We start from the raw sequence: 25,712 nt of genomic DNA, 5'->3' as shown, positions 1-25,712 counted from the left end.
TTAGCAAAATGCAAGGCTTGGAAACAGAGCTGTTAGGTCCCTAAGGCCATTCATCCTTATGGGTACTATGTTAGGGAACATGCGTGACTCTATGTAACCTGATTGGTTGCATAGCAGCAACAGTAGTGGCTATTTATTGAGTGCCTGCTGTATATGTACCAGGGATTACTTGGGCCAGTCTCTAAGCCTCACAGAACTCTTTAAGATGGGAGCTACAGGATTCATCACTTATAACTTCAGCTGTTCTTAAGCAATTTGGAGGTGTGCAGTAATATGCGGGGTGGTAGAGGCTGACTTTTGTCATGGGCGGGGAGCTGTTCAGAAGGGAGCTTCTGGGGTGGGGAAGGAGGCTTGCTGACTGCCCCATGCCTGTACCCCCACCCTTGAGAAGCATGTCTCATGCAGTGTTCACAGTTTAGTGTCTTGGTGACAAGTGGCTTCTGAAAGAATGCCAACAACTAGCACTGAGGATGTGGGTGAAAAGAAATGAAGAGGGCTCAGAGAGTGAGCCAGAAATAGAAAGCCGAGATAAAAACTGGAGGCTGAATTTAGCAGTGGTTCGGATTCATAATGTTAGAGAGAAAGAACTCGCCATATTTTTTTGTAGAGAAAGAAGACAAATGATTCATGGAAAGTGCTTTAGGAGTATCCCAGCCAGTGAGAGTGATATTCCTCAACTGTTATATTGAATGTGGGGCCCAAAGGCCAGTGAGCCCCCAAACCCAGCTATAGCCTTGGTAAGGACAGGGACAAATAAATGGCCAGATATCCATGTCATTCTTTAGGAAGAAGATCGATGATAGATACACATAAGGCTGTTACACTCACGCATAGGATTCATTTCTGGGCTGAACTTCGTAAGGCTAGCAGATTTGGTTTGGAGGAAGGCACTGTGGGCAAAGGCATCAGCTCGAAGGAAGGTTGGCCTGCCAGGTGATGCTGGCTGTAGTTCAGCTAGAGAATATTTTTTATGTAAATATTATAAAAGAAAAGTGGAGAAGACTAGGTGCTCTGGTTTATGGGAAGGCCGTGAGTGCCAGCCTAAGGGATATGGATGGGTACAGCATGCTGTAAACCCAAAAGTCTAAGTCATGGGGGATGAAAACAGCACAGGTGGATTGTCCATCCCAGGGCAGCAGCCTTCCTCAGTCTCCTCCCTCTGTGCTCACACTAAAGGAGCCCTCAAAACCTAGACCTGTAACACACCATATTATGTTCCCCAGAGGGAGGCATCAGTGCTTACAGGTTTCCATTCATCTTATAGTTAAGGTTGGTTATTTGGACACAGGGAGGAGAAGGGAAGATAATTCCCATTGCAGGCCTAGAGGGAAACAACTGGAATACTGGTGAGGACTGTGGATTGCTACCGTAGGGAGACATAGGTGTGCTCAGGCGCTTTTGTGTGGGACAGTAGCATGCCCCTCCGAGACTCTTACTTCATATACCCACTATTTCTCATATTAGCCTGAAATGGTCCATTCTGTGTTGGACTTGCAGGGACTGGCTCTTTGTTCATCTTTGCTTTTCAGTGGTGCACACATTGAGTGTTTAAGCTGGATTTGTTTGGTAGATGAACATGTTTATCTTTTGAAGGATGGATTGGAGAGAGGATAGATTGGAGCCTGAGACATCAATTATTAGATGTATCCCGGTTAACTTTGAAGAAGGATACTGACTTTTGAGTTTTGGGGCTTTTTGTGGATGAGCATTTTGTCCCTGGTGGTATGCATGATCCTTAGTGTTAGTGATTAGAAATAAAGCAAAAATACTTATTCACTGGACAGAAGACAACTGTCTGTCTAACTCTTTAAAAAAAAAACCTTTGTGTACATATGTGTGCCTGTGTATGTTTGTGTGTATAAGTGTGGGCACACATGTGCCACAGATCATGTGTGATGATCAGAGGACAATCAGGAGTGCCTGTCCTCAATCTTCCACCTTCTAGTTGTTTGATGGTGCATATGCCCGGTTAGTCGATCCTTAAACTTCCTGGGAGTCTTTGCCTCCTAAATCCTCATCAGAGTTCTGGGATTACAGATGCCTGCTACTGAATCTGACTTTAGGTGGGCTCTGGCTCTGGGCTTGCCTGACTTTATTTATGAGGCCATCTCTCTAGCCCAACATACTCTTCTCTAAAGAACCTCCATTCAGTTTCCCCATCAAGCGAGACATCCCGGGGCTGGTCCGGTCCTTTTGATTCTGTTTAGAATGCAGGTCTTTCTGCTCGCTCCTGGTTTGATGAGTACACAGGTCTGGTTGCCTTCCTTCCAGGAAGACAGACATGGACAGCATTGGCAGTGACAACTAAGGAGATCAAAGTGTCTTGAAAACTGCTTGCTATCGACAGCTGAGAGCTTGACTGGACTGTGACTGGATTAGAGTCTTCAATGTAATTAGTTAGCTCTCTCACTTCCCTACCCGGCACAGGTAGAGGCAGAGTGCAGGGTCAGAGGGAAGCGAGGGAAGGTCTCCTTTGTTACACATGGAGGATAATTTGGCTTCAGCCCTGCTTGGGCCCTCTGTGTTGCAGTCTGGGTAACTGTCCGATTCACCACAGCACAAGAAGCATTTGAATTTTTTTTTTTTTTTTTTGCTTGGCAGGGGACAGTGCAACCTGGTGTCAGGAGCCTTGATGCAGTAGTGGGACTGTACGAAAGAGTAGAGGGCAGGGAAGGGACAAAAGGGAAGGAAACTGAGGCTGGTAAGAGCCTAGCTCAACCAAGTGGGACAAGTTAAGAGCCTCAGACATGAGAGCCTTGAACCAAGTCTACTAGAGAAGAAATCCGGAGATGTCCACCTTGTATGGAGGAGGGAGAAGGTTGAGAATGGGGTACTGAGAGGGATGGGAACCATATAGATACCTCAGGAAGAAGAGCCTCAGATCCGTAGTCTTACCTTTGTTTCTTACCAACCGTCTGGTCTTGGGGAGTCATGTCACATCATTGGTATTTTTCAGTAGGATGGTTGGATTAGCTGAGTGCTAAAATCCTTTGAGGATTAGAATTCTACGAATCTGTTTGGAAATTATTAGTAAGATTTCTAATGACTTACTTAGAATTTTTATAAGCTGGGCATGGTGGTGCACATGCTCGGGGTGGTACCACCATGTGGAATGCTGAGTAGGGAGGATCACTCGAGTCTAAGAATTTCAGACCAAAGAGGGGAGCAGAGTGAGACCCTGTCTCAAAATACTACACATACATATGTATGTGTATGTATGCATAAATAGAGTGTGTATATATAATTGTGTGTATACACAAATTTAATTGTATAAATAAATAAGTAAATACGGAATTAATTTATGGGTTAAAAGCACAAATTTGGGTTAAAGTTCAATTTCCTCATCCTCAATGATTACAGTAACACCTAGTTCACAGAGTTGCTGAGATAAATTGGCTATTGCATACAAAGTGCGTAACACAGTACCTGTTCAGCAGTGAATGCTCAGGCACGTTAGCTATCATTGTTGTTGCTGTTGTTATGTGATTTACACATACCCATTTGGTCATATGACTAGTAGGAAAGCATGAGTTGAAGCATTACTTTTTCATTTTAAGGGAGAAGGTGTTTTGGGTTTACATTGTAGGAAAGGCTATAGACCATCATGGTGGTAAGGGTGAGGCAGCTGGTCTCATGTCTTCAGCAGTCAGGAGGCAGAGTCGCACTGATTCATTGCTGAATATCTAAGTGTGTTCAGCATGAAGATGTAGCATCACTCAATAAGTAGCCCTGTAGAATTCAGAGGAGCGGGCTGGGATGTGGCATAGTAGTTGAGTACTTGTTGGGCTGGTGATTTGGAGAGGGTCTCAAGGAAGGAGTGAGACCTGAGGGACAGAATATGGAGAGCCTGTTTCAGGTGAGGGGAATAGAGTGAATTGAATGAACTCATCTGGCACAAGAAACAATGCTTTGAACCCTGTAGGTGAAAATTTTTTTTCTTGATAGTTCTGGCGATGGGAAGAATGGACCAGTCAAGCCCACTAACTTGCTAGAGTTAACCTTGCAAGGTTGGGCACAGGCTCACTCCTAGCCTTGCTAGAGCTGGAGGGTGTGTGTGTGTGTGTGTGTGTGTGTGTGTGTGTGTGTGTGCATACGTCTCTTCCTACAGATGGATATTTTAGAACTTGTTGAAACTGAAGAAGACTACTTAGGTAATTTATTTGATTCAATAAGACATACATTGGAGGAGGCCAGGGAGTTGTTGGAGGTGTCTCACTGCCCTTTCATTTCTTCCCCGATCCAGTGCTAAGCAACAGTCAGATCTTGCCTGCACTTGTCCAGGCTTCTGTCCGAGGTGGTGCTTTCTCAACTGTGTGGACAGTATGGGATCGCTGAGGGCAGATCCAGACAGGTTTGCTCACAGTTGCAACCAAGCACATTGGCATCGGTAGTGTTGGTGAAGACGATGGTGTTGGTGATGACGATGGTGTGGGTGTGAAGGGGTACTGGGACCCTTCTTATTACCTGCCCTGGTGCAAAACCTAGAGTTCTGTCACGTCATCAAATCATAACTCTTACTTCATTTGGAAGTGTCTGTAGCAGCATAGATCAAGCCAGCCCAATTTCTAAATCAAGGTGCCAAGGAGAGGTTCAGTCGTGGCTGCTTTTTGCTCTTTTAAGAAGTGTTTCTTCAGGGAAATGGGCTCTGCTGCTAGTTTAAATGACTTAAGAACCATAAATATTTATGCCAGTCTGCCCAAGGGGCAGAGGTGGCTCAGTCATGTGTCAGGTGTGTGTGTGTGTGTGTGTGTGTGTGTGTGTGTGTGTGTGTGTGTGTGTGATCGAGCGCACACGCGTGCATGTGTGCACATCTGTACAAGGTGCTGAGTGTCAAAAGGGTCTTGACCATATATCCTGGAGGCTTGAATAGAGTGGTCTGGGAAGGGCATCTCTGCCAGATGACTCAACAGTGGTGACCTCCACTGTTGTGACTCTTTTATTCTTCTATAATGACTGAGCTTTGAGGACAATTTTATTCATCCATCCCCTCACTAGTGTTCTCTCTGGTATGCACTGGGCTTGATTGTGAACAAGGCATCCTGGCTCCTGCTGCTTGTCATGCTTACATTTCAGTAGGGCATCTTTGCGCGCACACACACACATACACAGTCCTAGCTACTTGGAGGGTGAAAATGGGGTCTGGGGAGACTCTCAAGTTTGAAGTGAGCCTAAGCAATGCAGCAAGATCCTATCTCAAAAAGAAACAAAAGAAAACAGAGCCCCAAACCCCAAAGTCCCACCCACACCTCACCTGTTAACTATGGAGAGAGGACGTGTTTACAAAATACCTAAGTCTAATGATGACAAAAATTCCAAAGCAATTGGATTGAAAAAGCTCTACTAGGAAAGCAGTTACTGATATTAAGCTGTCTTAGCAATATCACAATGAGATAAAATAGATGTCAGAACAAAAAAGCCCCCCTCGGAGCTCTAAGCATCATTATTGAGTAATAAAAGGAACAATTTATGGGAAAATACAATAATTCTGAACCTTTTTGATAGAGAAAGAAAACTTTGACATAATTACAGAAAGAAGTAGGTAATTAAGTCACACAAAAACATTAAGGTTGCAACCGATTTGAATAAACAAAACAGTATGACACGACCCAGCTGCTGACCATATCACTTGAAACCTACTTTTTTGTCTAGGTCTTTGGTTGTTAGAGATAATGCATTTCCTAATTAAAAAATGGTTTATTTTTATTTGATAGTTTCATTTTAGTGTACTTACTTTTATTTAAGTGGCTATAAGCCAGCCAGAAGGGGGCTGGCTTCCATGCCGGAAATGGAGTTACAGGCAGTTGTGAGTTGCCTGGCTTGGGTGCTGGGAACCAAACTTGGGTCCTCTAGAAGACCAGAGAGTGTTCTAAATTACTGGGCCATTTCTCCAGCCCCACATTTCCTAAATTTTAAGGTTCATTTACCCAGAAACCTTTGACATTTATAGTCAACTGTCCTAACCCGTGCCTTTTTAGATGGGTTTTACATCCTAATTACTTCAGATTTTAATGTTTAAGTGGCTTTTCCTTTGCCATGCGTAGTAAGTGACACAGTCTTTCTGACGATTTCTCTAGACCAAGGATATGGAGACAATGTGGGAACTTTCTTATCCTCTGCTCACAAGCCTCCCAGGATCCCAGATTTTGCAGATCTCATTGCGTTTTCCTGTCTTGACTGAATGTAAAGTCACATCTCCTGTCCCTGTGGTAGCTTCAAGTTTCCGTGTCTCCATTCTTGACCCCACTTAGGGGCGGGACCTGTGGTCCTTCCCGTGGATGTTCTACTTGGGTTCTGTGTTTCCTTTTTGCTTTTAGCACTCAAGGATTCTACTCTTCCCCCAGCTTGGCTATGTGTATTCATGCTTTCTTCAGTTCTATCTCATCTGGCATTCCTCTGTAGGGAAGACAGAGAGGGCCAAACTAGTCCAGGCTCTCCCTTGTTGCAAGATGTTCTCATCATTTTCGTTTTCTAAGAGCCTCAACCTTGGGACTTCTGTCCTGAGGTTTTGTTCAAGGAACTAGGAACTATGTAAGCTTTTGCGGATGAATGAGTCTACAACACAGATTTCCCCCTCCCCTAGTACTCAGTATCTGTACTTTCTATTGAATGTAGACTGAGGGAGCTGGCAGTTGTTGCATGAGTGATATTATTAAATTAAACACAGGCATGTGTCACCAGTGATTTGATGAACAACCTGATGATCAACCACAGTAATGGTGAACAATAGCTTATGGAGAGAGAGATATGGGAGGATATCTTATCTTCATTTACTGTAATAGTGGTTACTATGATGTATCAAAAGAAACAAACTACTGTGTATGATCTGATTGGCTTAGGTCAGTTACCAACGGTCACATAGTTTGAGATGCTAGTTATTAGGTGAATCTAGAGTTTAAAGGAGGTAATAGAGAAAGAAATATATTAACTTGGGAGTCATTAGTGCTACGTGTGTTTAAAAACCATAGGAACACATGGAATCACTTACTGAGCTGCCGGGGAGATGTGACAGAAATGACTCAAGGGAGGAGGGTTTATTTTGGTTCATAGCTCAAGGGCACAGTCCATCGTGGCTGGAAAAACATGGCAGCAGGAGCAGAGGGCAGCTGTTCACCTCATATTCACAATCAGGAAGAAGAGAGTGATAGATGCTATGCACAGCTCATTTTCTTCTGATTTTGAAGTCTGGGACCACAGCCTATGGGGTTGTGCCACCCATATTTGGAGTGGGTCGTCTGACCTCAATTAACCTAGAATCTAGATAATTCCCCACAGGGATTCCCAGAGGCTAGTCTCACCTCGATAATCCCTGGAAGGCATGCTCCCCATCTCCTAGTTGATTCTAGAGCCTGTCAGTCAGTATTAAGCACCACAGAGTGGATGGGATCCAGTGTGTAACTGGAGGGGTCCTCTTCAGAGAAGAAGCACAATTGGGTTTATTGTTGTCAACTACTGATTCCTGAGCAAAGGGAATCACAGAGGGGCAGCAGGTTGTATTCTGTTTAGGATCACCCAAAGACTCCTGACTCAAAAAGAAAAATCATATTTCCCACTGTGTTATCACTTGCTTCTGATTTTCAGAATGCCTATAAGATTAACAAGACATTAGGCTGGTCCATTCATTCCTGAAAACCCAATATTAAACTGATCCACATGGACCAGGGAGGGGATATCAGTCAGTTGCCAGGGACTGCCTTTAACTTTTAGCAACTGGATAACTACAGATTTTCGAATATATAGCTAAAGAGGAAGAAGTTGGAGGGGCTGTACTGTACTGCTGGCCAGCAGGACCTCTGTCCAGTTATTTAGGAGAACAAAAAGTTTAGACTTAGTTTCTAAGTGTTTTTATGACTTCCCCTCCGTGAGGTGACATCACTGATTGAAAATCAAGTGCCAGCTCTATGCGAAAACATGAGGCTAAATGAAGAGTGAGCATTCCCTGTGCCTTTTCAGAACTCAGTGACCAGTGAGGATGCAGATATGCTCTATGAAGAAAAAGAAGAGAAATTCTGGTTCCAATGTGAGCAGAGGGCACAGGGAGCCCAGAGGAAGGACCTGGAGGTCTCAGACTTAACTGTGAGTGGCACCCTCTGCTGACTAATTAATGAACAGAGCCTGGGGGAAGGGGACAAAGGCGTGCCTTGTGCTGGCTTGGCAGCGAGAATGCCCAAGCCAGCAGCTTCAAGGCTAATTAAGTGAAAAATGATGCGATTGATTTATTTGCTTCCAGCCAAATAGAACTTGGTCAGCATGGAAAAACCAATGAGTTTAACATTTCTCGGCTTCCAGCCTGTAAGATGACTTCAGCATCTTTCCTCAACGGTGCATTCTGGTGGTGAAACACAATATTATTTAAACACTTCAACTGCATCACTTCAGCTAGGGAAATGGGGCTGATGCACCAAAAGAATGGGATGGTCACATTTGGCTGTGGGAAGTAGAGGTGGGTATAGGGACATTTGAAGGCTAATGTGAAATCATGGTCTGGGGTTGGGAGGATCTCTTGAGATAGTTCATTCCATCTTGGTCATGCTGTGGTAGATAAATTAGATGGTATGAAACAAGAGGCCAGGAGCATAGCAAGGGTACTTTGAAGCTGCTCAGGTAATAAAGAGAGAGGTGAGGGGCAAATGTCTCTAGGGTGGAGGATTTTATTTAATTTTGGAAAATCTGTATTTTGGAAGTTAAATCCAACTTTTTCATATAAGGTTCAAGGTTTTTTTTTTAATTGTTGTTATTTTGAGACAACATCTCTCTGTGTAGCCCTGACTGTCTTAGAACTTGCTACATAGAACAGGCTGGCCTTGAACTCACAGAGATCCACCTGCCTTGGCCTCTTGAGTGGTGGAACTGAAGGTGTGTACCACCACACCTGGCTTATACTCTGATTTTTGTCAAATACAAATAGACTAGATAGTTACAGTTATAGTCCTCCCGAATCTTAGCCAAGGACATATTAGGTACAAAATTTATATTCTTCAAGAAAGAAAAACTATTGGAACAATCTCTATAAAATGGGCAATTACCTGTGGTCTGGATATCTAGGATGTGTTTCTTACTTTTAATTGTTCTTGTTATATAGTTATATATATAGTTTCATTTTGTTAAGGTTGTTACCTTTCCTTTCTTCTGGACAATACTTGATAATAGTTTTATTTGTATATAGTTTTTTTTTTAATGCTAGGTTTAGAACCTTCCTTCCTAATTAGACAAGAAGAGGGAAATGTTGTTGGAATTATTGATGCCGGCCTGCTAGCCAATTATAAAGGGCGGCTTGGCACAATGGTCATGGTCTTCTCTGGAGAGATGTGACCTGATAAAAAGCCAAGGCAGGCAGACACATGCTCTCTCTTGGTCTATGGACTTTCTGAAGCCACAGCTTGGTGATCTTCCTCAGACCTTTCCCATCATCCACTTGGAACAAGAGGAGTGCAGTGTACTAATTTTGTCTATCAATAAACTCTGAACTGACCCCAGACCTCTGTCCTGCAATACGGTTCAAATCTTTGACATAGTTTACTTTGTTCAGCAAATCCAATCAGTCTGCTACCTATATCTGCTTCTCCCCACTAAGTTTATTTATTTATTATTTATCTTTGGGAGTGTATGATATGTGTGTATGTCTATGCGTGTGTCTATGTGTCCAAGTGCATTTTTGTAGGTGAGTATGGGCATGCACGAGTCTCACTGTGAGCACTTGGATGCCAGAAGACAACCTGGAGTACTGCTTCTCACCTTCTACCTTAGATGAGATGGGTTTCTTTGTTCACCGCTGTATATGCCAGGTGAGCTGGAATAGTTTCTGGTATTCTCCAGTCTCCACCTCTCAGCTCACCGCAGGAGCACTGAGATTACAGATGTGCTATCAGAGATTAAACTTCAGGTCTGATGCTTGTGGAGCAATCATTTTACCCACCAAGATGAGATATCTCCCCAACCCCCAAATCTTGCTCTTTACCTTCAATAGGAATTGTTTTTGAATGGCAGTAACTTGATGTATGTATGTATGTATGTATGCATGCATGTATGTATGTATGTGTAAATGAATGCATGCATGCATGTATGCTTGGTTTGGGAGTTACCTCTGAGGGTCTTTGGCCTCATATGATGTTGTGGAGACAGATAGATATGTGAACCATAATCTCATGCAGAAGAAACATGGTTGTGTTAAGTAATATGCTCTGGGAGCAAATGGAGAGGCCAGACCTAATTTTCTAGGTGAGTCAGAGAAAGAATTCACCATCTTTGTATGTGAAAGTATAGGGGTAGGGTGGTATATATAGAGAAGTAATGTTTTAATTGTATTATTATCTCAGAAAAATATCCTGATTGTGAAGGTTGAATAGTAACCTTTTTATTAAAAAATTTTAAAATTATTTATCACTGTATTTATTTGTGTTTATGTGTGTGTGTGGGTGCACATATGGGGGTCAGAGGACAACTTGTGGGGGCCAGCCTTCTGCTACCACGCAGAGCCCAGGAACTGAACTCAGGCTGCCAGGCTTTTAAGCAAGCACCTTTACCTGGTGAGCCACCTTGATAATTCAAATGATAAATCAGAACCGAGAAGAGAATTTAGGGGGAGGGAACAGTATAAACAGAGTCACAGAGGTACAGTAGCATAGACTGTGCCTGGGGTACGTGGTATGGTGGTAGGAATGTGGACTAGTTAGTTTGTCCTCAAATTCTGGGTCTCTCCATTCTACGAGCTTAGGCAAGTTACTTAGCTTCCTGTCCCTTGGTTTCCTCATCCGTTGAACAAGGTGAGTGACAATATACATCTGATAGGATTATGAGAATAGGATGTTAATGATTATGCTCGAAAATTACTTAAAACAATGACTGGCAGTTGATAAATTCTCAGTAACTACAGGTCATCATTTGACCAAATATTTGGGAGTTAAAAAAAAAAAGACTAGGTATGACTGGAGAATGTAGGTATAACTTTTTGTTACTGTTTTTCCTTTAAAATATTCATAGGTGTCAAATAACATGGGAGAGAGAGCTCTGAGGACCAGGTTGTGATTTAGTAAAATATAGACATTAAATTAGCTAGGACTTGAGAGAGGGAGTTGGAGCTCCAGGACAAAGAGAGAAAGCTGGGCTTTAATCCTGGGCATTTCCAGTCCAACCCCGGGAGCAAATGAACTAATTACCCACAAATCTTCACATTTCAACAGCTGGATTCAAACCCCATATTTCTCTGCGGAGTCATTTCTCACCCTCACTGATTTTAGGGCCAAGGCTTGTCTCATAAATTGGAGGAAACAATGAAATATGGGCTCCCAGTGTGGCCCCGGTGTCGGAAGAAAACAATGCATGGGGTGCGCCCGCCAAGCTTTCCTTTCAGCCTGTGAGCTAATGGTCCTTTCTGTCCCTAAGTTAGATGCAATGCCCTTGAGCTGGAGAAATGATGGTTCAGTTGAGACTCCAAGGCTCTCAGTGATGGAAAATACTGAAACGTGCTGAGGATACTCAGCCATTTGCCTTCTCGAATGATCCCTCTTTTGGGCATCTGTTAGCCAAGTTTCTCAACTGAACAATTCTTTTGTTTGGGAAGGGTGACAAGATGACCATTTGGGGACTTCTTTGTCCCTAGCAAGTACCAGTGACTAGCGGGAACTTTGCTATCTCCTCATCATCCCCAGTTCTGTGTTTTATAACTGTCAATGCTGCTCAGCCTCACCAGCGACCCAAAGCTAGTGAGGGGCGTTCCCCCATATTTGCTCCTCTGCTGGGTCTTTGGGGGCAGGATAGACAACATAGATGTGTTGACGTAAACAAATCACCAAAGAATGATAATGTGTATTGAACACCTACTCTGTGCTGTGTTCACAGTTAGGCAGTTTGAAGAATCATAGAAGCCACCAACTTACTGACTCTGCATGTATGTAAATGTGTATATGTGCACGTGTATGTATGTGCATGCACACATGCCAGGGTCTAAGTACTGTGTGTGTGTGTGTGTGTGTGTGTGTGTGTGTGTGTGTGTGTGTATTTTTATGTTTTTGGTTTTTGGTTACAGTCTTCTTTGGTCTGGGCAGACCTTGAATTCTCTCTGTAGCCAAGGGTGACATTGAACTCCTGATCCTCCCTCTCCCACCTCCCAAGTGACAGGTGTGAAATGGCAGGTGTGCACCACCACATCTGGCTTTGTTTATTCTTGTTTAATCTTCACACCAAATCTTCAGAATACTAATTGTTGTGTCCAATTTACTCATAAAGAAAGTGAAGCTCAGAGGTTTTTAAATGTGAAATTGGGAGCATTTAAACAGGGAGAGGCAGTATAGAACTTGAGCCCTATAATAATAAATAATAAATATCGGGGATTAAGATCACCAGAACTTTGGCCTTGGACTTCTAGTGTCTTGAATTATGAGAAAATAGGTTTTCATGGGGAAGGCCACTGAGTCATCTCGCAGTTGACATTAGAGCTTGGATCTAGGCTTTGAGGTAGCCTTGCATCCCTAACTTGCTCCTTTATCGCCAGTAGAATAAGAATGGAGGAGGCCTGGGTTCGATCTGCATGGGGTTCTGGCTGTGTGGACAGTGGCAGAGAGTAGAGTGTGGTTTTGGACCACACATACTAGACAGAAATGAGCACCAATCAGGCTGCTCAGGGAAAGCCAGATGGTTTCGATGGGGCATTTGTATGGCTGCTGTAGATTCCTCCTGATTGAGTTGTCAAAAATGACAAGAGGTAGGAACGAGGTGGTTATACATGTTAAAGACAGGAAACTGATGTTTTCTGAGTTACACAAAGGGAGTTTGCAAGGGATGCTCACATGGGCATGAAACTCCATGTTTATCCAAGGTGACTCGGCAGCAATTAGGAATGCACTGGAGGTCGGGAGGGGTGTGCTTTGCAAGAGAATGTCTACTTGATTGAGGTGCCTTTAAACAGGAATTCAAGGACAAAAAGAAAAAAAACAGTCTATCAGATTAACTATGGACAAAGAGTCTGGCATTAGAAACCAAAGCAAACAAGACATTTAGTGGAGGGGTCCAGTTATTCAACAAAGGAAAAACAGTGAAATATGACAAAAAGACACATGGTTGTCTATGTACATCCAGCAGTGTGGAGAAGAAATAAGGAAACATTAGCATTTTAACACAAAGCAATACGGCCTCCGAGAAAGACTGAACAGGAAGAACCTGGCCCAGGAAGCCTGTGTGGGGTGGAGGCAGGAGATGCTCATGGGTGCTAACTAACCATACAGAGGGATTCTAGTGGATGTAGATAGATGCACAAAATACTATGGGAATGGATAAACCCCGGATGAGCTGCAGCTTGTAAAAATTGTTTTGAACCAAAACAGGAAGAAAGAAATTTGGGTCGAGGTTATTTTTGAGGGGGGAAGCTGCTTCAAGGATTTGATGACAGGCACCGTGCTTGGGGCAGATGGGACAGCGGTTAATAGCAACAGCGAGGACAGTCCTGTTTTGTCTCTGTGTTCTCTATCAAACAGAACAACCTTAAAATCGAAAGGGTACAACAACCGTGATTAAGAGGGAATTGAAATCTGAGGGACGGGAGGCAGCAGGGCAGAGAGGCGCTAGATGAGTTCCAACCCGGGTGGATTACGGCCAAGGGTGCTGGGAGAAACTGTGGATGTGGTCACCGAAAGGCTACTGTAGACTCGAAAGGATCACAGAGAATGAAGGGGCCACAGTGATGTGTGACCCCTAAAAAAAAAAAGAAGTCAGGTTTGAAGTTTTGACAATGATGATTGACAGAATTCCAGACCATGTTATTAGAATGAGGCTTAGCATCCTCTCTGCAGCTGTTACAACGGACCAGCTCATTAACAATAAGGCAGGGCAAGGTAACATGATTTTTTTAAGAGGATTCCCATTGGAGACCTGGGATGGCTCCCAATGCATTATGACTATGACTTGAACTTCAGATTCTCCTGCCTCTGTTTTTAAGAGTCGAATGATATACTATTAAAAAAAATAATATATTTTCTTAGCCACTCATCTATTAACGGGCACTTAGACTGATTCCACAGTGTGGCTGCGGTAAGCACAGGTGTGCAAATGTTTCTGCAGCTCTTGCGTAATCCTTGCTAACAGTTCTTTATAGCAGCTAATTTCATTTAGGTAAGTGGACTCTCCACATAGTTTTGATTTGCATTTCTCCATTAGCTAAAGATGTTGAACATTTTTTTCATGTATTTATTGATCACTTGTATTTCTCTTGAGAAGTGCCTGCTGAGATTTGTTTATGCATTGATTGGATTATTATTCTTTTTTTTGTTTGTTTTTTTGTTTTTTGAGACAGGGTTTCTTTGTATAGCTTTGGATCCTGTCCTGGAACTCACTCTGTAACCCAGGCTGGCCTCAAACTCACAGAGATCCACCTGCCTTTGCCTCCCAAGTGCTGGGATTAAAGGCATGAGCCACTACTGCCCGGCTATTCTTTTTTTGTTTGTTTGTGTTTTGAGACAGAGTTTCTCTATGTTGCCTTGGCTGTAGGAACTTGCTCTGTAGACCAGGCTGGCCTCGAACTCATAGAGATCCACCTGCCTCTTCCTCCCGCATGCTGGGATCAAAAGCGTGCACCACTGTGCCTGACGTTATTACATAGTTCTAAGTCTGATGTTGTGATGCCTCCTACACCGTGTTTTCCTTGGGCTTGCTTTGGCTGTTTTAGGCCCTCGGAACCTCCATATGAACTTAAGGATGGCTTTCTCTAGCTCTGTGAGGAATGATGCTGGTATTTTGGCGAACTCATTTATTTTTCATCCTTGGCAAGGCCTGGTTGCTCCTAATTGCTCAAGGTCCTCACCCACACAATCAATGGAATCCATTACTTCTGGAATAAGACACACATAGGCTAGAACCCAGCTTCCTAAACCCATGTGGGGCTTGTGAGAAACGGGGACCAGTAAAAGATTTCTGAAGACACAATGGCTTCTTTTGAGTTAAAATATCAAAACCAAATGTGTGAAGAAACTGAGGGGTTTCGGCAGCACTTGTCCATGTCTCATTGTGACGTCGCTGCAGCCTGAGCTCCGAACACGCAGCACATGCACTTTGCACAGCTCTTGCCGTCAGGCCGAACGACACCAGTGAGTGTGCCCTGAAATGCCTTGGCTCAGATTCCAGGCTGTTCATGCCAAGAACTGCAGTGCTTTTTACTGTCTCTACAAAGTTCTCTGCTCTCATAGAAACACGGTGGTTTAACTATGGAAAACAAAGACTCTCAATGTTTTCCTACTCTCTTTCCTCAGCGAGTGTTAAACTATTTTATCTTTGCATTGCTTCGTATTTTGTTTAGAGTGATTTTAAAAATCGTTTGAGTTGTTGTGATTTGAGTGTCATAGAAAATCATTACAAGTTAATGTTCTGTCTCTATAGTATCAAATATCCAGCCAGGATTTCATTTAGGTTTTGCTTCTTTCATTATTCATTTAGTAAAATGTTCATTTTACTTAATATTTTTATTATTATTATTTATTATTTTATTAATATTTTCTTTATTCTTACAATTTCATCCATGCATACAATGAAATATGATCTATCTTTTATCTCCCCCTCCAACTCTCTACTTATCCCCCTTAGCATTTTCCCCTCCCAATTTAATGTCTTAAAAAACACCTACTGAATCCAGTTAATGCTGCCCCTATTGCATGGGCATGCGGCTGCCCACTGGAGTATGTGAACAGTATCAACAGTCAAGATTTAACCTTTTCTTTTTTTAAGATTTCCTTTTTAACCTGTGTGCGTACAGTGTACGCGCGGGTGCCGGTGGAAGCTGGGAGAGGGTGAGCTCCAAATGGCTGTGCATGGCCCAACCTAGGTGCTGGGAACTGAAACTCAGGTTTCCCTGGAAGAGCAGCATGTGCTGTTAAACGCTGAACCATCTCTCGGCCCAAGACGAAATTCTTGATGTAAAAATAAACAGGCACCTCCATCTTATTCCTATGAAACTCTACTTTCATTGTTAATATATGACAACACATACATGTACCAAAGAATTGTTTTGAAATAAATTAGTTTATGATTTTTTTTTTATCCATAAGCATTTTATTTGTGTTCCTCTTTTACATACCAACATGTCTGGGGTCATAAAAAATTATTGGATTAAAATGGCTGTGATAGAAAGAGTTTAAGAAGTTCCGGGCTAGAAAAAGGGGCCACAGAAGAGACAATAATCTGGAAACTGATGTGCAAGAAAAAGACTGACTAGTTGTTGGAACTCAAGCAAAAAGCTGGCCTGTTCTTACATATTTATAAGATAGGTAACTTGAATTCAAAGATATTTTCTTTCTTTCTCCCTTTCCTCCTTCCCTCCCTCCCTCCTTCCCTCCCTCCCTCCCCCTTCCTCCTTCCTTCCCTTTCTTTCTTTCTTTCTTTCTTTCTTTCTTTCTTTCTTTCTTTCTTTCTTTCTTTCTTTCTTTCTTTCTCTCTCTCTCTCTCTCTCTCTCTCTCTCTCTCTCTCTCTCTCTTTCTCTCTCTCTCTTTCTCTTAAAAAAACTCAAAGAGTATCAGAGATTCTCAAGTAGACATCTCAGCTTAGTTGAATGGATCACTTTAAAGTTATGTTCTCATGGTTACCATGTGATAGGGAAAAAAATCAGCAAAACCTTTGCTCCAGGCTCATAACCAGCTAAAGGTGGGACCCCCCACTGCACGTGGCTCAGGTTGGGATGTAGCTCCACTGTATTTATTACCTTGAGGAACCCAATTAACCTTTATGAGTCCTGGCTTCCTCAGTCGTGAAGCTACTCTCAAGCGAACTCCTACCCTGGTTCCCTCAGCTGGTGGCAGCCTGCCCACGTTAGCTGCTATGGCTACCATGTGAACCATACATAACCCTCCAGCTCAGGGGCCCTCAGCTGTTTGCTGATGTTTATCCATTCTCTCATCTGGAAGGTCTCCTGTTGGCTGGACAGCTTGTTCTTCTAGGTTGTTCTGGTGGGACTTGATGACCTCACATAACCTGACACTTTGGTTGTGACCACACATCCTAAGCTATCTTATCAGCAGGCCCCGAGTCATCTTGGGTCATTGTGACCCAGGCTTTCTGAATGTTCTAGCCTATACCTTTTTGGAGCGGGGGATCTGATGGCTCACAGGATTATCATGGGAGTAAATATTTTTTTGGGGGACGGCACTGGGCTTGACATAGAATGGGTGCTGGAGAGGGTAGCTGCCATCTTCTCATTTGTTTTAAAGGGGCATATCAAAGTTCTGATTTATAAGTTGACATTTCCAGGAAAGCAGAGAGCAGTGAGAGCTGGAGCAGGAGCAGGAACAGGGCCAGAGAAGCAGGGTGCTTTTCTTGCTATCTCAGTGAACTTTATCTTATAATAGCGACTTGGCCCACTCACTGCTTAGTCACTCAATCCACAGTCACCTCCGTTAGTCAGTGCTGCTGGCTAATTCTTATCACCGTTATGAGTCCCTTTATTTTTAAACCCAAACCTCCTGCCACTGGGAAACATCAAGTTGGAACCCAACAAAGCCAGGCAAGCAGAGCTTGTGGGAGATGCAAGGACCGGCCCATCAGAGAAGGGGTTTGAAAGTATGGCAGCAACTCTTTCGGGCAAGGCACGCATTAGAAGTCGGAGGATGGGCTGAGGCTCTGCCCTGAAGAAATCAGCAGGGGAACCCGTTTGATATTGGCCAGGGAGGGGAAGCTCGGTGCCGCCGTGCAGCTCTGCCGGGTGGGCCGACATAGTAGATCCACCGAATGGAAGGCTGCAGGATGGCAGAGGACTCTGTTCAGGGTGACGCCCCAGGCCGGGCTGGACCTGTGGAGATGAGAGAGCACGGCACACAGGGCTCGTCTTTCAGAAGGAGTCAGGTGTTTGGGTCCACGCTCCGCTTTCATCTTCTTGAAAAATTTAATAATTTTGGGGCCGGGGAGAGGGCTCAGTTGGTAAAGTGTTTGCTGTCCACACATGAGGACTGAGTTTCATCCCAAGTACCCCCGTGAAAAAGCCAGGTGCGGTCTGGAGAGATGACTCAGTGGTTCAGATCTGTACAAGAGCCTCTGGCAGGCGTTCCTTCTGCTCACAGGCATGTCCCACTGTACCGGGAGCCTTCACTACAAAATGAAAGTTTAAGGAAAAAAATCATTGCCATCCCTCACACATGTGGAGGCTGGAGGTCAACGACTTATGTCTTCCCCAACTGTTCTCCACAGTTAATTTTTATTTTGTGAGATGGGGTCTGTCACCAAGCATGGAGCTTGTCGGTTCATCTGGACTGGGGACCCTGAAAGTCTAGGGACCCTCCTGTCTCCATTTCCCTAGTGCCAGCCTGAATACATTATTTTTATATGATGCTCTGGATGATCTGACTATTAATGAGGGGAATTTAAGGAAACTCGTCTTTATGGTTAGAGATACAGGTGTCTGGTGCCTCAGGATGTTCTGAGTTATGGTGCAGTTCTCGGTTCCTGTACATCCTCCATAAGTCACAGGGAACTGCAAAGGAGACATTAAAGTGCCATCCTAAGAATTTGCTTTTAAGCATAAACCCAGATTTACACAAAACTGAATTGTATGAAGAATTAAGAAGTATTTTTAGAAAAATTGTTTTTGTAAGGATGGTGTGTTTTAGGTGTGCTGAAAGTTTGTATCTTGAGGTAATTTATCAGATATGTGTCCTCACGTCATAATTTGTGGAATATTCCTGATAACTTAGAAACGATAACACCAGAAGAAAAACTCTTATACCCAAGAGTCTTTGTGATCTTTCACTTGCAGGGTGGACTTGTGGTTTGCAGTTGTGTCAATGGGAAACGAAGTTGTTCAAGTCGATGGAAAAATGCTCTCTCTCATGAACCATTGGGGGGATGCAAATCAGAGCTCAGTGAGAGACTTTCTAATACTAGTTAGAGTGGCTGCTGACATCAGATAAATCATAAAGATGCTGGTGAGGATATGGGAAATAGGGTATCTTTTGAAAAAAAACTATTGGCTTATTAGTGTGTGTATATGTGTGTGCACACATGGTGTGCAATGATGGACATGTGTACGTCAGAGGGCAACTTGCAGAAATGAGTTTTCTTCTCCCGTCATGTGGGCCTTGGGATTGGACTCAGGTCATCTTGTTTGGTGGCAAGTGCCTTCACCTACTAAGCCCTCTTGCCAACCCCCAGAATATAGGGAATCTCAGGAACCATTGGTGGGAAAGTAAATTAATACAGCAGCTATGGAGGATGATACGGAGATTCCTCAAAACTTAAAAACAGATCTATTGTATGATCCGGCGATTCCCACTCCTGGCTTATAGCCAAAGGAGCTTAAACTAGCACATTAAAGGGGCACTGGCATGACCATGCTTATGTGCAGCACAGTTCATTGTAGCTAGAGTTTTCCTGCCTTGCCCACAGTCAGGACAAATCTCTGTCACCCGCCAGTCCCACAGCCGCTCAGACCCAACCAAGCAAAAACAGAGACTTATATTGCTTACAAACTGTATGGCCGTGGCAGGCCTCCTGTTAACTGTTCCTATATCTCAAAGTAACGTATTTCTACAAATCTATACCTTGCCACGCGGCTCGTGGCTCACCAGCATCTTCACATGCTGCTTGTCCTGGCGGGTGGCTGGCGGCGTTGTCCTGGAAGTGGCTGGCGGCTGGCTGGCCGCGCCTCCTTCTGCCTTCCTGCTCTTTTATCTCTCCTCTCTGTTAGTCCCGCCCATACCTCCTGCCTAGCCACAACCAATCAGGTTTTATTTATTGACCAATCAGAGCAACTTGACATACAGACCATCCCCCAATACAGCCAAGTGCAGACCATCTCAGACACCTGCACTCAGGCCCATGGTCCTAATCATCCTCTATGCAAACCTGCTGGGTAACGCCACAAGGAACCCAAGAAGGGCTCCCACAGGACATACATTAACATCCCACAGCAATTCATAGCAGGGAAGCCTGAGAATTAACCGAGGTGCCCCTCAGTGGGTGAGTGAATAAAATAAACAAGCGATATACACAGTGGAATACTATTCAAGCACAGAAATGGTATTCTACCATTTGCACCAAGACAGATGGAAGTGGAGGGTGTTGTGTTAAGTGAAACGTCAGACACAGAAAGACAAACGTTACATGTTCTTACTCATCCTCAGGAGCTGAAACAGTCTGTCTGAAGGTAGAGGGGTGGCTCCTAGTGTCTGAAACGATGTGAGGGGAGGGAGGCGGAGGGAGGGTGGGTGGTAAGTTCTGGTGCTGTACAGGGTAGCGGGCACCTGCACTTGAGGATCACCCGTTACCTATCTTAGGAATATAAATTGCAGCGATGATGAGATGCAAACATTGATCATTTTGATTTGGCCAATATGTGTTGCCTGTGTGGATCACAATCTACTTTATTCTGTACGTACATACAATTATAATAAGTAGCTGATGAAAGTGCTCTTTTGCATTGAAAAAGGAAGTGAAATCATTCTGAATTTTGATCATTTAATAACTGAGTTTCCAGAAAAGCAAGACAGAAAAAACATATGATTATGACAATGTCTCACTAATAAAGTATTAGTTATTGTGCTATACACAATTATGATAGCACATATTTTTGTAATTTTATAAGTCTACTTCCATGTAGGTCATGGTCACCCCATCATGCTTTACAAGTCTCTATAATATTTTTAAAGAAAAAAACCTTTATGTCTCAATACCTTTAGACTTGCTTTTTTGTGTATTTGTGTGTGTGCATATATGCCTGCAGATCCATGTGTGTGCATCTGGGTGTGCATGTGTGCACGCATATGTGTGTGTGTGTGTGTGTGTGTGTATGTGTGTGTGACAGAGAGAGAGAGAAAGAGAGAAAGAAAGAGAGAGAGAGAGAGAGAGAGAGAGAGAGAGAGAGAGAGAGAGAGAGAGAGAGATCACTCTCAGGTTGTTCTCAACTGCTTTTCATCTTTGTCTTTGAGACAGGGTGTATCACTGAATCCGTGGCTTGTGGATTTGCCTGGACTGGCTGGCCACTAAGCTCTAGGCATCCTCCTGTCTCTGCTTCCTCAATGTTGGGGTCATCGGCTAACATTGCCATGCCCAGTTTATGTTACACACCGGGGATCGAACTCAGGTCCTGATGCTTGCACAACAAGCACCTTGCTGACAGAGCCGCCCTCTCAGCCTCTCCACTGCTTTTCCTTTGCAGCAACTTCACAAAAATACACAGCTAACTGTTGCCAGGGCTGCATCATAGCTGGACTTAGGATTCACTGTAGACAAATGATGCTAGGCATATTTTTAGCTTGCTTTAGTAAAGGTCTTGAGTAGATTTGTAGCTTGATTTTTCAGCCTCGCCCACAGTCAGGACAAACCTCTGTCACCCGCCAGTCCCACAGCCGCTCAGACCCAACCAAGTAAACACAGAGACTTATTTTGCTTACAAACTGCATGGCCGTGGCAGGCTTCCTGCTAACTGTTCTTATCTTGCTAACTGTGCTTTTATCTTAAATTGATCCATTTCCATACATCTATACCTTGCCATGTGGCTGGTGGCTTACTGGCGTCTTCACATGCTGCTGGTCATGGCGGCGGCTGCAGCGTCTCTGGTCATGGCGGCGGCTGTAGCGTCTCCTTCTGCCCTTCTGTCCTTTTATTTCTCCTCTCTGTTAGTCCCACCTATCTTTCCTGCCTAGCCACGGCCGATCAGGTTTTATTTATTAACCAATCAGAGCAACTTGACATACAGACCATCCCCCAGCACAGCCAAGTGCAGACCATCTCAAACACCTGCACTCAGGCCCATGGTCCTAATCATCCTCTATACGGACCTGCTGGGTAACGCCACAAAGAACCCAAGAAGGGCTCCCACAGGACATACAGAACATCCCACAGCATAGATTCTTACAAAAGGGAGAGCTTTTGGCAAGCTGGTGGCTTCTTCCTCTGGAAGGTAAGCAGGAGGAGCCATGGAGTCATGATCCACTCAGTCTGCTGAGCGGTCAGACGTAGCTAAGATCCTAACACCAGCTCTGTGTGTGAGTGGGGTGGAGAAGCAGCAAGCTGCTATCCTGAGCATGGGGGAGGGTGATTTTCAGAGAGCAGAATGCTAAAGGCACAGAGTCCAGGGCTGAGGGGGCAGAGAGGCTGGGTGAGGCCGAGCTGTGCTGACTGAGCTCCACGGAGGACTTAGTTGTTACTGGAACACTTAACCCTGGGATGGTTAAAGTCAGGGTGCAGTTTAGAGGCGTTTAGGAAATGAAGTAGACTAATAAACAAAAGTGGACTAATTTTGTTTACATCTGTAAATGTGTTTTAGTTGTACAAAGGGCTTTCATTATCATGTTTACATACATGCATATAATGTACTTCGTACAAGATTAACCCTCTCTATTCACCCCACCCCCTTTTCCTCTTCCCCTTCTACAACCACTTACAAGTCTGTCTTTTGGCTTCATGCTCCCATCACCTTGACTTCCACATTTGAAATGAAACATTCAATATTTATCTTTGAGGGGGCTGAGTTACTTCACTCAACACAATGATATCCAACTACATTAGTTTTTCTACAAACAACGTATTTTTATTCTTCTTCGTGGCTGAGTAAAACTCCATTGTGTATATATTTCATATTTTCTCTAAAAAATTTTAAAATTTTATCTTATTTATTATCGCTATTTTGTATGCATGTGATCTGCAGAGATCCAAGGCAAATGCAGGAGTTGGTTCTTCCTCCCACTATTTGGGGCTTGAGGATGGAACTTAGGTCTTCAAATTTGCACAGCAAGAGCATTTACTTCTGGGCTATCCCAGTGGCCCATAGCGCATATTTTCTTTCTTTCTTTTTCTTCCTTCCTTCCTTCCTTCCTTCCTTCCTTCCTTCCTTCCTTCCTCCCTCCCTCCCTCCCTCCCTCCCTCCCTCCCTCCCTCCCTCCCTCCCCCTCTCTCTCTCTCTCTTTCTTTTTTCTTTACTTTTTTTTTTTTTTTTTTTTTTTTTTTTTTTTTTTAAAGAAAAGCCCTTTACAGTCCAGGTCTTTTATTTATTTATTTATTTTTTTGTATATTAGGCCATGAATTCGTATGGAATGGGCTCCAGCAGCTCAGGCTCTTTCCCGTTCGTTAGTCCTCACTGTGCTTCTATGGGTGGGGCGGGCTGGCGCTTCAGCTGAACCCAGGTGCCCTTCTCCTTGGCTTCCTTTTTCTTCAGGTTGTTCTCCTTCACCCGCTTCAGGAAGCTGTCTCGGCTCTTAGAGTGCTTGATGTGCCTAATCCGCACGTTGATTCTCTTGACAAGAGTCTTGCCCTTAACTTGCTTGTTTACAATGATGCCCATGGCATGCTGGGTGACATTGTAGACTGTTCCGGTTTTGCCATGGTAACACTTATGAGGCATTCCTTTTTGAACAGTGCCCATTCCCTTGATGTCTACAATATCACCTTTCTTGCAGATTCGCATGTAAGTGGCCAAAGGAACAACTCTATGCTTCCTAAAAGGCCTGGAGAGCATATAGCGGGTCCCCCTCCTCTTTCCCTTTGTGTTCGTCATTCTGGCGAGTTACTGGAAGATGGCTGCTGTGGCCGAAAGGCCGCATATTTTCTTTATCCATACATCTGTTTATGGATCCCTAGGAGGGCTCTATATCTTGGCCGTCATGGATAATGCTGACTAATTTTAAAAATAGAAACCTAGAGGTGGTATGTTTTACCACAGTGTTGTCAGTATTATTAACATTCTGATGTGTTATAGATGGATGCTTGTACATCAGATATATTTTCCAGCATGGCCCAAGATAACCCTTCAAAACAGGTTGAACCAACAAATCTCTGGAGTAAGTCAAACAGGATTCACAGATGAGCAATAGAACATCTTCACCAAAGCTTTTATTCAAAAACCTTACCTAAATTATGTTACATTATGAAGGTGTTCTTATGAAGAGACTGTTGTCGGTACATCGGAAATCTAGATGTGGCTTCAGAACCAAAGATCTAGGTACTCATTCAAGAAAAGCTCTGAGCTAGAGAAGGATTCAGAATCAAGCCAAGACCAAGGAAGAGGGCACTTCCAAGATAGATTTAGAGTAGAAAACACAGAGGGACTTGTACCATCTAGAGAGATTTCTTTTCAGTTCTAGTTGGCTTGCAGTTGCTGTGATAAACATCATGACCAAAAGCAACTTGCAGAGGAAAGGTTTACATGTTCATCATTAAGGGCATTCAGGGCAGGAACCCAAGGCAGGAGCTGAGTCAGTGACCATGGAGGAATCTGGCTTATTGGCTTCTTCTCCATGGCCTGCTCAGTTTGTTTTCTTGTATAATCCGGGACCACTGTCTTGGGAGTGGCACTGCAGAGAATGGTCTGGGCCCTCACACATCAATCATTAATCAAGAAAGTGCTACAAAGACATGCTCACAGGCCAACATGATGCAGGTGATCCTTCAATCCAGGTTCCCTCTTCCCAGGTGACTCAGTTTATGTCAAGTTGGTGGTGTAAGCTAACCACTACACAGACCCTCACCAAGGCAGTTGAGAGCAACCTTACCTTGGAGCTGATTTGAGAAGACAATTTGGTGAAGAAATTGAGGATTCCCGAACCAAAAATCTACATGTGGTTTAAAAATCAAAGACTGGGCCAGAGAGATGGCTCAATGGTTAAAAATACTGGCTGCTCATCCAGAGGATCCAGGTTCAACTTCCAGTACTTACATGGTGGCTCACAATCATTTGTAACTCCAGTTCCAAGGTATCTGATGTCCTGGTATGCAGACATACATGCAGACAAAACACTCGTACACATAAAACAATAAAATAAATGAAAAAAAGTCAAAGATCAAAAATATTTGCTGGAATAAAAAGGGATTTCTTGAGTCTAAAATAAGACCATGGTCAACCACTGAGCTCAGAGTTGAAGGACTAGAAGGACAGAGAATAGCACTGACTTCACCAGCAGCTCTCATGTTTTCAGAGCGAGAGCAGGTGGGCACAGAGACTAACTCAGGATGTTTGACATCATCAGCTAGACTGTATATCCCTCACAGTCTTCCTGGAAATTTGCCCTTCTACTGAGGCTGCAGGCTAAAGAAATGACAGAAGACGATGGATGGATTTCAGAAGTAATAGAGAGGTATGAAAGGTACCACACTGCCCTAATGATCTAGCCTGGCCTCAAGTTCAGCTGGCTATGACATAAGAAAATAAACTTACAATAATTCTTTTTTAGTTATTACAGTAATGATTGATTCAGGTAAAAATATCAGTTGATGTTAAAAATCTTAAAGTATGGTTTTATGAAGAGCCAAACATATATCCAATTATCTTTTCACATATGCTTTGTCTTTAATTGACACAGAGACACTGTATCTATTTATGAGAGATCATATGATAGTCCTTTTCTTTTGAGACAAGTTCTTACTACATACCCCTGGCTAGCCTGGAACTCACGAGTACAGCAGGCTGGCCTTGAACTCACAGAGATCTGCATGTCTCTGCCTCTGAAGTGGTGGGATAAAAAGTGTGTGCCACCATGCCTGAGTCATGTGATATTTTAGTACATGAATGTATTGTGTATTGCTCAAATATAGGTAAGCATACCTGTTTTCCTAAACATTTATCGTTTCTTTGTGATGCAGACGTTCAATATCCTTATAGGCATTTTGAAATATACAATATGTTATCGTGATCTGTAGTCACCTTATTTTGCAAAGTGACACCAAAGCTTATTTCTCCTATCTCACTCTAATTTAGTATGCACTGACCAACTTTTCTTCACCCATCCTTTCCTTTCATTCTCTTCAGCCACTAGTA

General features: G+C 43.5%; 1 pseudogene; it reads right to left on the bottom strand.

Annotated features, from left to right (window-relative positions):
* Nucleotides 1-23,036: 23,036 nt before the first annotated feature.
* LOC107401980 (large ribosomal subunit protein eL21 pseudogene) lies at nucleotides 23,037-23,482 on the bottom strand (annotated as a pseudogene).
* Nucleotides 23,483-25,712: the final 2,230 nt, after the last annotated feature.

The sequence above is a fragment of the Peromyscus maniculatus genome, chromosome 11 (assembly GCF_049852395.1).
Source record: "Peromyscus maniculatus bairdii isolate BWxNUB_F1_BW_parent chromosome 11, HU_Pman_BW_mat_3.1, whole genome shotgun sequence".
NCBI lineage: Eukaryota > Metazoa > Chordata > Mammalia > Rodentia > Cricetidae > Peromyscus > Peromyscus maniculatus.
The sequence above is the reverse complement of the archived record's forward strand: the minus strand, read 5'-3'. Positions and strand labels throughout refer to the sequence as shown.